Source organism: Poromitra crassiceps (assembly GCF_964638095.1).
Source record: "Poromitra crassiceps genome assembly, chromosome: 7".
Lineage (NCBI taxonomy): Eukaryota > Metazoa > Chordata > Actinopteri > Beryciformes > Melamphaidae > Poromitra > Poromitra crassiceps.
In genome coordinates this window covers 30,395,301-30,411,363 of record NC_139628.1, presented here as the reverse complement: position 1 = coordinate 30,411,363, position 16,063 = coordinate 30,395,301, and the positions used below count along the sequence as shown (strand labels likewise).

The following is a 16,063-nucleotide window of genomic DNA, read 5'->3' as shown; positions in this document are numbered from 1 at the left end:
AGGATGGTCTCCGAAGACCTCCTGCAAGTTTCGTGAAGATTCCTTAATCGGTCATGAAGTTATGACAATTTAGCTGTGAGGCCACGCCCTCTCTCAACTTTAACGATCAATATCTCCGAAACTAAAGTAGATTTTCAAAAATGCAAAAAGCACGGTTGTAGAGCTTGCTCCAAAGATACTTCCTGGCGATGCTGGTGCAAATCGGTCCAACGGTCTAGGAGGAGATGCAAAAAATGTGTTTTCCAAACTTTTCCAAATATCTCAAAAACTTTCCAGGCGGACATTGAGGGTCCTAATGGCAAACTTGTAGAGCAGGTTCACCTGAACATCTGGAAAAAAAAGTTTGAAAATCGGACCAACGGCGTGGAAGTTATTGCCTTTAACGTAAAACCGTCGATTATAGCGCCACCTTCAGGCCGATTCGAAAAATCTTTCTTGAGCAGCTACCTGCCAACAATATCTGTCATTGGGCCAAATGTCAGGTCTCTACCATTTACCAACTCACGGGAATTTGCGTTGGGGCAGATGGAAAACAACAACGACAAGAATAATAAACCGGGAGAAAAACAATAGGGTTTCAGCCCCTTCAGGGCTTGAACCCCTAAATATGCTGCCACAGATCATTCATGTAGGCTATAGGCAATGTTTGTTGTGACTTAAGTTACTTTAGTTAATGCCAGGCTAGAAGTAATACACTGAAGAGATTGGGTTTAAATTCATTGTGCCTTTAATATGAACTCGCCTTTGTTGATGTCACTGTTCTTGTTCATTCATGCTAGTAAACCTTTTTTTGTGATGACATTTTTAGAGATTTTTTTAACATAAACATTTACAAATGATACATACAAATACTAAAGAGAGACAAAACAAGAACAAAAAAGGACGGGACCAAGACAAGACACCCTATACCCCCCCCCCCCCCCTTGCCATATCAACAAAAACATTTCTCATCTACAGCCATAGGGTATCATTATTCACACAGATATTATAACTCATATCATCATAACATATCTCCATCATGAAACAGTCTTAAGCCACATCAGAAAAAGTGGAGAAAGTAAACCACATCCATAGTTGCCAACCCCACAGATCTCATGTTATTAAACCTTAGGGACAATATATCTTCCATATATGTCAATGCAAAATATGACGCCCTGTATGGTGGGTCAGAAAAGATAATGGTGATATTATCTGCATGTTATTCTGCTGTAGTAATCACAAATCAGACAGTTTCACAAGCTCTCAATTTACTTTGTAATGCCATTCTTACATTGTTGTTTACATTCTAGCAATGCAATGTCAGAAACAAACATAATTATGCATAATCAGACTGTCACTGAACTTTGATTCATTGATTACATGTTTGGTTGGACAGATAGAAGTGTGTTCCGCCTGCAGACAGTGGAGGGCGCTCTTCAGGTTAGATGCAGCGGTGTCTCTTCAGACTAGATGACCGAATGAACATTTTCTTACAGCAGTCACACCAGTAGCCCGTTCCAGTGTGAATGCGTTTGTGTCTTGTTAGGGCACTTGGGTCACTGAAACTGCTCCCACATTGGTCACAGTGGTAGGGCTTCTCTCCAGTGTGAATGCGTTGATGTGTTTTTAGGTGACTTAACCGCCTGAAACTGCTTCCACATTGGTCACATTTGTAGGGCTTTTCTAAGGTGTGAATGCGTTTGTGTGTTGTTAGGTCACTTGAGTGACTGAAACTGCGTCCACATGGGCCACAGTGGTAGGGCTTTTCTCCAGTGTGAATGCGTTTGTGTCTTATTAGGGCACTTGCGTCACTGAAACTACTCCCACATTGGTCACAGTGGTAGGGCTTCTCTCCAGTGTGAATACGTTTGTGTCTTTTCAGGTTACCGAACTCACTGAAACTGCTTCCACATTGGTCACAGTGGTAGGGCTTCTCTCCAGTGTGAATACGTTTGTGTCTTTTCAGGTTATCTAACACACTGAAACTGCTTCCACATTGGTCACAGAGGTAGGGCTTATCTCCAGTGTGAATGTGTTTGTGTCTTTTTAGGTCACGTAACCGACTGAAACTGCTTACACATTGGTCACAGTGGTAGGGCTTCTCTCCAGTGTGAATGCGTTTGGGTCTCTTGTTGGTGTCTCTCTGTTTCTATGAAGACACAAATAAAGAATTAGGGCAGGGGGGCACGGGGCACAGTGTGTGTGTGTGTGTGTTACAACATCAGTGATACAACAGTGATATTTTCTCACCTCTTCTGAAGAATTCATTTAATTTCATTTGGCCAATGCTCCTCCCCTCCTATGCCAGATGTCTGTCCTCCCACCAAGCAGCTCTGTAGATACAGCAGGGGTTAAATTAAATCATATACAATTTAATTACAAATTGGTAGGGGTGCACCGATCACGTTTTTTGCCACCGATCACCGATTGCCGATCACCTATGAGAAATATCTGCCCAACCGATCATCGACCGATCACCGATTACCGATTACCGATCACCGATATATATATATATATTTATTTTATATTTTGTAGGCTAAAGGAAACTGCCAACATGAGACAGATGGGAGTTCAACCGTTTAGTTGTCAGTTCTCTTCAGTACAGTACAGCAGTATAGGCTTTTTACAGCATTATGACAGGAATAGTAGGATTGTGTGTGGTCTGGAAAAAGGAGGCAATAAAATATACAAACAGGTCAGTAACCAAGCTTGCTGTTATATAGGCCAATTATAGTGATAATTAACAACTAATAATATATAAATGATAATTAGGTAAACTGTAAGTCAGTTACTCTTAAACACCAGTCTTGAACCATGACTAAAGCCAAAGAGCTCCCACTCATAGAACCGGGGTTATGCACAATAACCGTCATACATTGGGATCCGCATCGAACGAACATCAAAACGACCCGCCCATCGAGGCCGAGTTACAGTGTTATAATTAGCAGCACTATGAGTGCGATCTACATAATGGTGACAGGGTTACATGACGGGAGAAACAACAGAATCACAAGCTACACACGAGCTAAACTCCATCTGAGTAGTGGCATTAATTAGCGCATCCGTCTGAATGGAGCGCACATCCACATAGCAGCACACTTTCGCTTCCTTCAAAGTGCCCGCGGGAACATCAATGCTTGCGTGGAAATTGTCTGTGTGTGCGCGTGCACTACCCCGACTACCACGTTAATCTGGGACTTTAATACACACGGATTTAACAGCATGCAAATGCCTCGGTAGGCGGGAGGACTGGAGATAACTTCTCTCTGCTCTAATCACCAGCTGATTTGTGTGATTCAAAGACGCAAGAGGTGTGTTGACAGTCTGGTGCGGTGTGTGCATGGAGGTGAGTACACTGATGAAAGCAAAGCGTGTGCTTTGCAACACAATGATATAAACGTTAGAGCACAATATGAAAGTTAAACGATAGACATTGAAGACATGAAAATGGGCTGCCTCATGTTTCTCACGTGCAGCATGATCGGCTATGCGATCGGCAAAATTAAAGGAATATCGGAAACAGCAGATCACATATTTGAGGTCCAAATCGGCCGATACAGATTGCGTGCAGATCGATCGGTGCACCCCTACAAATTGGAGTCTCAAACTCTTTAGGAAATTGTTCAAAATTGGTATGTATACTTAAAATCTATTGAGATAATCATAGGTTTGAAGGTATACAAATATTACAATCTAAAGGTTGAAGATTTGTGAGTTTTTAAATAGCAGAGGATGATTTCAATTAATAAATTAAGACAGATTCCTATATCAGATCTCTTGGCCATGTGATCTCATCTCATGGCTTTTCTTATCACTGCTACGCCGATGACACTCAGCTTTACCTTTCCTTCCCCCCCTCAGACACCCAAATCGAGGCCCACATCTCTGCATGCCTCAAACAATGACTGGATGTCTGCCCACCACCTCAAGCTCAACCATGGTAAGACAGAGTTAAGAGCTCATTATACTCGAGCAAGGCTCTGCGAGTCACGGGCGGACCTCGCGCTGGGGCAAATGCTTTTATACTCAGAATGGCAGCCAAGTGATCAGCATTTACATTGTACAATGGTAATAGTGAGAACAGCCCATGAAAAGTCGCAATGAAACGATATTATGTGCAGTACTGAGTGCGCTTTCACTCCCAAAAGACCGTATATCAGCACATGAATAAATCACAAAACTTGTTTTTACTGAATAGCCGTTTCAGTTCTCAGCCCTGATAGCCTACTCTGTGCTGCTTTTAATCTCTCTCAACCATGCTCTCAACACAACACATGTAGTCAAGTTTATTTATATAGCCCTAATTCACAAGCATGTCTCAGAGGGCTTCACAGAAAGTATGTCTAGCTAATTCTAGCTGACACAACAGTAACAAGAATATACAGAATAAAGATAACATTTGAACAATTGATAATATAGAAAATATAGGAATGAGGGGAGAGCAGAGGAGAGAGCAGGAGAAGGGAGAAGAGCAGGGGGAATGTGAGAGAGTAATGGGGTGGGGAGGGAATGGGAGATGCTGGAGGGTATAGGAGGTGGGGAAGGAGCAAGAGGAGAGAGCAGGAGAGGGGAAGGGAGGGGAGGTGTGGGGGAGAAGAGAGCAGGGGGAGGGAGGAGGTGGGGAGAGAATGAGCAATATAGACGGAGGAGAGGGGGGAGGTGGGGAGAAAATAGGAAATGTGGAGGAGGAGAGAACAGAGAAGGAGAGATGAGGGTGCAGGGGAGGGAGAGCCAGGGTAGAGAAGCAGGGGGAGTGTGAGGGAGGGAGGAGGCGGGGAGAAAACGGGAAACGCGGAGGAGGAGGGAACAGAGAAGGAGAGACGCAGGGGGAAATGCGGAGGAGGAGAGAACAGAGAAGGAGAGGTGGGAGGGTGCAGGGGAGGGAGTGCAGGGGGAATGTGAGAGAGGGGAGAGGACAGAGAGGAGGAGAGAACAGAGAAGGAGAGATGGGAGGGTGCAGGGGAGGGAGAGCAGGGGGAACGCGAGAGGAGGAGGCGGGGGAGGGAACAGACCTCTCTGCTCCCTCCTCCCCCTCATCCCCCCCCCCAGAGAGCACAGAGAGGAGGAGAGAACAGAGAAGGAGAGGTGGGAGGGTGCAGGGGAAGGAGTGCAGGGGGAATGTGAGAGAGGGGAGAGGACAGAGAGGAGGAGAGAACAGAGAAGGAGAGGTGGGAGGGTGCAGGGGAGGGAGAGCAGGGGGAATGCGGGAGGAGGAGGCGGGGGAGGGAACATACCTCTCCGCCCCCTCCACCCCCACATCCCCCCCCCCCCAGAGAGGACAGAGAGGAGGAGAGAACAGAGAAGGAGAGGTGGGAGGGTGCAGGGGAAGGAGTGCAGGGGGAATGTGAGAGAGGGGAGAGGACAGAGAGGAGGAGAGAACAGAGAAGGAGAGGTGGGAGGGTGCAGGGGAGGGAGAGCAGGGGGAACGCGAGAGGAGGAGGCGGGGGAGGGAACAGACCTCTCTGAGAGGACAGAGAGGAGGAGAGAACAGAGAAGGAGAGGTGGGAGGGTGCAGGGGAGGGAGAGCAGGGGGAACGCGAGAGGAGGAGGCGGGGGAGGGAACAGACCTCTCTGCCCCCTCCTCCCCCACACCCCCCCCCCCCCCCCCCCCAGAGAGGACAGAGAGGAGCAGAGAACAGAGAAGGAGAGGTGAGAGGGTGCAGGGGAAGGAGTGCAGGGGGAATGTGAGAGAGGGGAGAGGACAGAGAGGAGGAGAGAACAGAGAAGGAGGTGGGAGGGTGCAGGGGAGGGAGAGCAGGGGGAACGCGGGAGGAGGAGGCGGGGGAGGGAACAGACCTCTCCGCCCCCTCCTCCCCCCCCCCTCCCCAGAGAGGACAGAGAGGAGGAGAGAACAGAGAAGGAGAGGTGGGAGGGTGCAGGGGAAGGAGTGCAGGGGGAATGTGAGAGAGGGGAGAGGACAGAGAGGAGGAGAGAACAGAGAAGGAGAGGTGGGAGGGTGCAGGGGAGGGAGAGCAGGGGGAACGCGAGAGGAGGAGGCGGGGGAGGGAACAGACCTCTCCGCCCCCTCCTCCCCCCCCCCCCTCCCCAGAGGACAGAGAGGAGGAGAGAACAGAGAAGGAGAGGTGGGAGGGTGCAGGGGAAGGAGTGCAGGGGGAATGTGAGAGAGGGGAGAGGACAGAGAGGAGGAGAGAACAGAGAAGGAGAGGTGGGAGGGTGCAGGGGAGGGAGAGCAGGGGGAACGCGAGAGGAGGAGGCTGGGGAGGGAACAGACCTCTCTGCTCCCTCCTCCTCCACCCCCCCCCCCCCCCCCCCCCAGAGAGAACAGAGAAGGAGAGGTGGGAGGGTGCAGGGGAAGGAGTGCAGGGGGAATGTGAGAGAGGAGGAGAGGGGAGGAAGTGCAGGGGGAATGTGAGAGAGGGGAGAGGACAGAGAGGAGGAGAGAACAGAGAAGGAGAGGTGGGAGGGTGCAGGGGAGGGAGAGCAAGTCCATGTACTTGTTGAAATGACTAAAAACGAACAGTTGCTAATCAAACCACCCTTTGCGGCACAGCGAGTATAAAACAAGCTTTACTCTTTCTCCCAGAGAAAGACTGCCATCTCACAGACCTCTCCATCTCCATTGACACCACTGTGCTTCCCTCCCAAACAGCTAAGAACCTTGGGGTGATCCTTGACAACCAGCTGTCTTGCTCGGCCTACATTGCTGCGACAGCACGCTCCTGTAGGGCCTTGTACAACATAACGCAAACAGGGAAGCGACACCACAACAGGTCCAGTCACTTATCATCTCCCGCCTGGACTACTGCAACGTGCTTCTGGCCGGCCTACCTGCCTCTGACATCCGACCGCTTCAGCTCATTCAGAACGCTGCAGCCCGTCTGGTTTTCAACCAACCTAAATTCTCTCATGTCACTCCCCTCTTCCGGGACCTTCACTGGCTTCCCATCTCGGCACGCATCAAATTCAAGACACTGGATCTGGCCTACAGGGCAGTACACCAGACAGCCCCTCTGTACCTACAATCTATGGTCAGGCTCCAAACCTCTCACTGCTCCCTCCGCTCCTCCACCAGTGCGGGACGCCTCACCCCTCCTTCACTACGGGGGCTCAAAAGTCACTCATCCCTTTCGCGACTCTTCTCGTCCCTCGCACCTCAATGTTGGAACGAGCTCCCACCTTCGGTCAGGACGGCCGAATCACTGCCGATCTTTCGTCAAAGACTAAAAACACACCTCTTCAGGCTCCATCTGGGCCCTTCTTGAACTAACATGTTTCTCTCTCTCTCAAAAAAAAACACACTATAGGACGAATCAGCGTGATGTCACTGCCACCCAAAAATGCGTAACCCTGCGGCAGTTAACTATATGAGTTGTGCCAAACAAACGTTAATATCTCAAAAGTAGGGATGCACCGATTGCCATTTTCTTGGCCGATTCCGATTTCCGATTTTTGAATAGTCTGACTTGCCGATACCGATTTTTGCCGATTCCGATTTTTTTTTCTAAAAACAACAATTGACAGCTTACACAAACGTTTTTGTAACTTTGTTTAAAAATTAAGATTCATAGAACAATTCTTACATCTAATGGGGATCCAAATAAACAAATAAACAATTCTTATCATTTGCATGAAGTAGGACCTTCTCACTCAAACACATCTCAAAATAAAAGTGTTCCAGGTTAGGCTACTGGACAGAGCTTTTTTGTGCAAATACAATGAATACAAAAATTAAATTAAATCCAATAGCCTATATCCCACAGCTATCATGCATTTACTTTTCCAAAAGAAAACAGGTGCAACAGAACATCAAAATGATCCATGGACAAGGAGTTTATAGACTGGCTCCAGACCAGTCCTCTTGAGTAGAGGGGAAATGAGTTTATGAGTTACAGTAACGATCTTCAGTCTGAATATCAGGCGGAGTTTACACACAGTCCGAAGTTTGGTATGCGTATTTTTATCTGCCATCCGAAAAAATATCGTCACGCACAGAAAACGTTGCACACTTGTGAGTCCGATGCATTTTTATTATGTCCGTCGTTCTCATGTCGTTCTATTTGCAATACGAAACAAATAGTCTCTCCTGTATCCACGTCACGTTACAACATGACTTGACAGGCTGAGGCAGCAGCGCTGATGTGGAATGGAAAAGCAGGTCGGGGAATGGTTATCATACTGGACACAATGCTCGCGTTCACCTCGCCAAGCCGGCTGTGCGCGGTGGCGGGTTGCTGGAGCACCGCTTCCCGGGGAGAGAGAGCAGAGAGAGGGGGGCCAGTGAGGTGAAGCGAGCCGCTCAGACTGGACTCCAGCCGAGCGGGACTCGGCCGCATCTCTGTCTCCACGGCTTATTTTCGACTTGCATGTGTGACAAACTGCGAGCTTTGTCTACTTCACTGACGGTGAAAAAAATCCACAACGAGGAAGGTATGCTGGCGTGTGTGGTGTGGTGGCTGGGTGCCTGTCTCGGTGCTTTGGGGTGCGCGCACGTCATGTGAAAATCGGCTCACAGAATCGGCTATTTAGAGTGACCGGAACAGATCACCGATCGAGGCCGATCACGTGAAAATCGGCCATTTCCGGTCACGTGCCGATCGATCGGTGCATCCCTACTCAAAAGGTATACACCACATCGCTTATATTTTGACATTCTGAGTGAGAGCAGAATTAGCTCAAGAGTTTGATGTATACGGTAATTCATCCCCCATGGGGATGAATCTCCCCATGGGGATAAATAAAGGTTAACTTAACTTAACTTATAATATATGCATGTCGTCTTAAGGTTGTGTGAACTGTCAGTTTTTAAATTGTAAACAGGGTCAGCCGGCTAGAGTCAGACGCTCAAACTCAGGCTCCATTGCACTAAGATATAAATATATACACTCAGGCTCCATTGCCACCCAGTGACACGGTTTGTTTACCAAAATGCTGCTCGGCTGATCCCTCGTATTCCTTCAGAAGTTGTCATAGATTGTGTTGCATAGTTGATTTCTCTATTGTTGACAAAAATGTGTTACTGTAAGTCGCTTTGGATAAAAGCATCTGCCAAATGATGTAGCTAATATAATGTATAGGCTAGAGATGTTTAGTTGTGTGCATGTGTGCGCCTGTGTGTGTAGTAGGTGTGTGTGTGTGTGTGTGTGTGTGTGTGAGAGAGTGAGAGGGTTGTGCACACTTACCAGATTCGACAGCCTATTGCCTCTCACACTCTTTATTAACCACTAGGCTACATAAACAAAGGAGATCATCATATTGTTCTAAGAAGTGATTCTAGAAGATCATGGAATTCCATATGATCAGTCTGCACTAGTCTATATCTAATTCTGCAAGATGATTCAGCCTTACTTGCGTTTCCAAAGTAGTCCTTGCTTGTGCGTGTAACCCACACGTGCTGGAGCCTCTCTACACACCCTGGGACTCTGCGTTGTGTTTGATGGTGTGTGTGATCATGGGGTGTTGTGCGGAGGGAAGGAGCACAGGACACAGGCGTTCTGGATTGTGGTTGAGACCAATGTAGCAGTTTAATGGCTCTCTGCTGCTGCTTCACCACCTTACAAGGAGGACATGTAAACTCAACTCAAACATGTTGCAGTACAAACAATAGTGCAACATGTATAACACTGAATATAACAATTACTGCACATTTCAATTAAATAAGGCACTCTTAACATGTTTCAGTGTAGAAATAAATTAAATGACAAAACCAGACAGCAGCCTAACTAAATAAAAACGTCCTCTTTACACTGCACTGAATGGGGGAGCTAGTGCACAGCTTACCCTCAGGCTCTTTCTATGTTCGTCTCAGGACTTCACTGTAGTAAGAGCCCTCCCATCGAGCATAGCATTTTCCTTAGACAATCTGTGTTGGGCATCAAACTCACCTTATTTCTGCACTTTGAAGTCACAGGTAGGGTCGGGTGGGGCAAACTAATTATATCGGAAGCCTAGTTGCGGAAAAAAGTGAGCTGTTCTTTTTTTTAAGACAAATTAGTTTGCCCCACCCGACCCTACCTGTGACTTCAAAGTGCAGAAATAAGGTGAGTTTAATGCCGAACACAGATTGTCTAAGGAACATGCTATGCTCGATGGGAGGGCTCTTACAGTGAAGTCCTGAGACGAACAAAGAGCCTGAGGGTAAGTGCACAGCAAGCTAGTCAATATCGCGGCCAGTATTTACACAATAAACGCAAGTGTCTGCCGAAATCCGCCGCCAAAATGTAAACAAACATCTCAACTCACACATAAGTAACAGAAATTAAATGGATGGGTGGTTTTAGTGAGGATATTTTAAGATAACTCAGGACGACATAAGCACTGCTTACCTTACAAGGAGGACATGTAAACTCTGAAAAAGACGTCACTTCCGCACGGAATGAACTTCCAAACTACGATGTTCCGTGAAGGACAAAAAGCGCTACTTGCGGAATTCTCCGTGGAATAACAACGTAACGACGACACCTGGTGTCTAATTCAGGCTACTGCCTTACATGCGCATGTAGTTTAATTGTAGACTGGATCGGAGCAGAAAATAAACCTTGAGGCCTGTCCTCCTGGTCCGGGAAGCGATATTTGTTTCCAATGATAGCGAAGGCATGACCCGCCCCTCTCTGCCTCTGATTGGCTGACTGCACTCGGCCAAGCGGATGTGATTCGATGAACGTTTGACGCTAATCCAATCAGAGGCAGAGAGGGGCGGGTCATGCCTTCGCCATCATGGGGACAAATTATCGTGTCTCTTTTTCTTCTTCTTCGGCTTCTGCTTGTTTGGTTTTACGGCGGTTGGCATCCAAGATGTTGCATTACCGCCTCCTTCTGGACTAATCCATCCAATGTTTCCCTACTCCAATACAGTCTTGTTAATTATTAGTCCAGTTTCTCTCAAAAACGGACCAGTATAGTTTCTTTCCATCCACTGCTCCCACACATCCCATTATATCCTTCACACTGGCCTCTATTCAAGGGTAGCTTTGATTCTGTCATTGGTAGGGACATATCCCGGGGAGGGTTGGCAGGGCCGGCATGTGTGCCGTGGAAAAATGTGGGACATTTGAAGGCAGATTTAGAGAAATAACTCATTTTAAATTAACAGTTGTGATGTCATTATTCACTCTTAACCACCAATATCTGATCATTTCTCATCTTTTTGCAATTCCAGCATGGGCCACACAGGGGGTTAGAATTTGTAGAAGCAATAAAATCATTGTCAAGTCTTCTTGGAGCGTGATCTGATATTAATAAGTGTCAGTAGTGTCACATTAATATGAACTAGGCTATTCTGAGGCAGAGTAACATGTACTGTACAGTACATAGGCTTGACTCCAGCCTATAAACTACCTCCAACCGCTAGAGGTAGTTTATATAAAGGAGTATATAACTGATAACAGCGGGAGGTCGCCCTCAGGCCTGATCCACTATGCGGTGAAGATGTCCACACAGAGATCAGATGTGTGTCTGCTGGATACGGCTGAACTTGACTGTTATGTGGAGGCTTAAGCTACAGTACCTGAAATGTGTGAGTGTCTGAAATGTGTGCTGAGCTAATGAAAACATGAATCTTACATGCAGCGTTTAAAATGTACAGTAAAGGTTAGCCTTGAATGAATTATGTCGGTTGTTCCTCCTCCTGTGCTTGAATGTCTGTTTAAAAAATAATGGAAATAAATATTAAAACTTGATATTCAGTCTGTTTATTTGACTATCATCAAATTAAATACACCCATTTATCCTTGTGGACAATTCAGAATATTAACAATTCCTATATTCACAAAGATTTCCTTTTTCTTTCTTTCTAATGACCTCTCTTTGTTATCCTTTGACTAGTGTTTAGTTGGGAATTAACAGGGCGAGTGTGCAGGTTGGTATGTAAATGATTACTAGTGAAAACACACACACACGTGCATGTATGCACACACACACCCTCCACAGACGGTTGTTGTCACCCAGGAGGTGAGGAGGAAGGAGAGTGATTGCTGCAGCCTTTTCTCCTGACAGGGGGGTTAGCGGGAGTCACCTGGCAACCATCACCTCCGTGCGGGTCTTTCACCCCCGGTGGGATTGGATGGGTGAGGTGTCTGAATGATAGCCAAGCTCTCTGTCCAGTCTATGTCTGCAATCAACCAATCAGCTGGAGGCTAAGACTGAGCTGGTCAACCACAGCAGAGCACTAATTGTTCTGTCTCTATTCACTAAAAACTCTCTTCTCTCTAATTGAGACTTGCCAACGCTACATGCATACAAGCTGTATGTAGAAAGAGAAACACAATGAAGATATCCAGCTGAAGAACTCTATGACATGGTTTCCTGTAGTAGTGAGGTGGCAATGCATATAGGATAGAATAAAGGTGATGTACAGATGCACTGACTTGACCTTTTCTTAACTGGAGGTTGGGAAACAGAAAAACCTTGTTTATTTTATTAATACATTGATTTAATTAATACAATAAGCAATAAAGTTTAACAGTGAAAAACTTGATTTTCAATTAAACATCAGATGAAGACATTATTCAAATATGCTGCCACAGATCATTCATGTAGGCTATAGGCAATGCTTGTTGTGACTTAAGTTACTTTAGTTAATGCCAGGCTAGAAGTAATACACTGAAGAGATTGGGTTTAAATTCATTGTGCCTTTAATATGAACTCGCCTTTGTTGATGTCACTGTTCTTGTTCATTCATGTTAGTAAACCTTTTTTGTGACCACATTTTTATAGTTTTTTTAAACAAACATTTACAAATGATACGTACAAATACTAAAGAGAGACAAAACAAGAACAAAAAAAGGACAGGACCAAGACAAGACACCCTACCCTCCCCCTTTGCCATATCAACAAAAACATTTCTCATCTACAGCCACAGGGTATCATTATTCACACATATATTATAACTCATATCATCGTAACATATCTCCATCATGAAACAGTCTTAAGCCACATCAGAAAAAGTGGAGAAAGTAAACCACATCCATAGTTGCCAACCCCACAGATCTCATGTTAGTAAACCTTAGGGACAATATATCTTCCATATATGTCAATGCAAAATAGGACGCTCTGTATGGTGGGTCAGAAAAGATAATGGTGATATTATCTGCATGTTATTCTGCTGTAGTAATCACAAATCAGACAGTTTCACAAGCTCTCCATTTACTTTGTAATGCCATTCTTACATTGTTGTTTACATTCTAGCAATGCAATGTCAGAAACAAACATAATTATGCATAATCAGACTGTCACTGAACTTTGATTCATTGATTACATGTTTGGTTGGACAGATAGAAGTGTGTTCCGCCTGCAGACAGTGGAGGGCGCTCTTCAGGTTAGATGCAGCGGTGTTTCTTCAGACTAGATGACCGAGTGAACATTTTCTTACAGCAGTCACACCAGTAGCCCGTTCCAGTGTGAATGCGTTTGTGTCTTGTTAGGGCACTTGGGTCACTGAAACTTCTCCCACATTGGTCACAGTGGTAGGGCTTCTCTCCAGTGTGAATGCGTTTGTGTGTCGTTAGGGCATTTGACTGACTGAAACTGCTCCCACATTGGTCACATTTGTAGGGCTTTTCTAAGGTGTGAATGCGTTTGTGTGTTGTTAGGTCACTTGAGTGACTGAAACTGCTTCCACATGGGTCACAGTGGTAGGGCTTTTCTCCAGTGTGAATGCGTTTGTGTCTTATTAGGGCACTTGGGTCACTGAAACTACTCCCACATTGGTCACAGTGGTAGGGCTTCTCTCCAGTGTGAAGACGTTTGTGTCTTTTCAGGTTACCTAACACACTGAAACTGCTTCCACATTGGTCACAGTGGTAGGGCTTCTCTCCAGTGTGAATGCGTTTGTGTGTTTTTAGGCTACCTAACACACTGAAACTGCTTCCACATTGGTCACAGAGGTAGGGCTTCTCTCCAGTGTGAATGCGTTTGGGTCTCTTGTTGGTGTCTCTCTGTTTCTATGAAGACACAAATAAAGAATTAGGGCAGGGGGGCACAGTGTGTGTGTGTGTGTGTGTGTGTGTGTGTGTGTGTGTGTGTGTGTGTGTGTGTGTGTGTGTGTGTGTGTGTGTGTGTGTGTGACAACATCAGTGATACAACAGTGATATTTTCTCACCTCTTCTGAAGAATTCATTTAATTTCATTTGGCCAATGCTCCTCCCCTCCTATGCCAGATGTCTGTCCTCCCACCAAGCAGCTCTGTAGATACAGCAGGGGTTAAATTAAATCATATACAATTTAATTACAAATTGGAGTCTCAAACTCTTTAGGAAATTGTTCAAAATTGGTATGTATACTTAAAATCTATTGAGATAATCATAGGTTTGAAGGTATACAAATATTACAATCTAAAGGTTGAAGATGGGTGAGTTTTTAAATAGCAGAGGATGATTTCAATTAATAAATTAAGACAGATTCCTATATCAGATCTCTTGGCCATGTGATCTCATCTCATGGCTTTTCTTATCACTGCTACGCCGATGACACTCAGCTTTACCTTTCCTTCCCCCCCTCAGACACCCAAATCGAGGCCCACATCTCTGCATGCCTCAAACGATGACTGGATGTCTGCCCACCACCTCAAGCTCAACCATGGTAAGACAGAGTTAAGGGCTCATTATACTCGAGCAAGGCTCTGCGAGTCACGGGCGGACCTCGCGCTGGGGCAAATGCTTTTATACTCAGAATGGCAGCCAAGTGATCAGCATTTACATTGTACAATGGTAATAGTGAGAACAGCCCATGAAAAGTCGCAATGAAACGATATTATGTGCAGTACTGAGTGCGCTTTCACTCTCAAAAGACCGTATATCAGCACATGAATAAATCACAAAACTTGTTTTTACTGAATAGCCGTTTCAGTTCTCAGCCCTGATAGCCTACTCTGTGCTGCTTTTAATCTCTCTCAACCATGCTCTCAACACAACACATGTACTTGTTGAAATGACTAAAAACGAACAGTTGCTAATCAAACCACCCTTTGCGGCACAGCGAGTATAAAACAAGCTTTACTCTTCCTCCCAGAGAAAGACTGCCCTCTCACAGACCTCTCCATCTCCATTGACAATACCACTGTGCTTCCCTTCCAAACAGCTAAGAACCTTGGGGTGATCCTTGACAACCAGCTGTCTTGCTTGGCCTACATTGCTGCGACAGCACGCTCCTGTAGGGCCTTGTACAACATCCACAAACAGGGAAGCGACACCACAACTGGTCCAGTCACTTATCTCCCACCTGGACTACTGCAACGTGCTTCTGGCCGGCCTACCTGCCTCTGACATCCGACCGCTTTAGCTCATTTTGAACGCTGCAGCCCGTCTGGTTTTCAACCAACCTAAATTCTCTCATGTCACTCCCCTCTTCCAGGACCTTCACTGGCTTCCCATCTCGGCACGCATCAAATTCAAGACACTGGTTCTGGCCTACAGGTCAGTACACCAGACAGCTCCTCTGTACCTACAATCTATGGTCAGGCTCCAAACCTCTCACTGCTCCCTCCGCTCCTCCACCAGTGCAGGACGCCTCACCCCTCCTTCGCTACGGAGGCTCAAAAGTCGCTCATCCCGACTCTTCTCGTCCCTGGCACCTCAATGTTGGAACGAGCTCCCACCTTCGGTCAGGACGGCCGAATCACTGCCAATCTTTCGTCAAAGACTAAAAACACACCTTTTCAGGCTCCATCTGGGCCCTTCTTGAACTAACATATCTCTCTCTCAAAAAATAAATAAGTAAAAAATACCACTATAAGACGAATCAGCGCGACGTCACTGCCACCCAAAAATGCGTAACCCTGCGGCAGTTAACTATATGAGTTGTGCCAAACAAACGTTAATATCTCAAAAGGTATACACCACATGGCTTATATTTTGACATTCTGAGTGAGAGCAGAATTAGCTCAAGAGTTTGATGTATAATTCATCCCCCATGGGGATGAATTTCCCCATGGGGATAAATAAAGGATAACTTAACTTAACTTATGTATGTCGTCTAAAGGTTGTGTGAACTGTCGCAGTTTTTAAATTGTAAACAGGGTCAGCCGGCTAGTAGGGATGGGCATTTCTAGCAAAAACACTATTCGAAATTCGCTGGCCAAATTCGAATTTAATTCGAATTTCGAAAATTAAAAAAAAAATGTAATTTTTTT

The 16,063-nt window shown here is 45.9% G+C and overlaps 1 long non-coding RNA gene across 1 annotated transcript; it reads right to left on the bottom strand.

Moving 5' to 3' along the window:
• Positions 1–815: 815 nt before the first annotated feature.
• On the bottom strand, positions 816–9,483 carry LOC310779213. The gene is made up of 3 exons (XR_014552819.1): positions 9,286–9,483; positions 2,230–2,312; positions 816–2,128 (listed from the first exon to the last, which is right to left on the bottom strand). It is a non-coding gene; the product is annotated as an uncharacterized lncRNA (long non-coding RNA).
• Between the last annotated feature and the right edge of the window lie 6,580 nt (positions 9,484–16,063).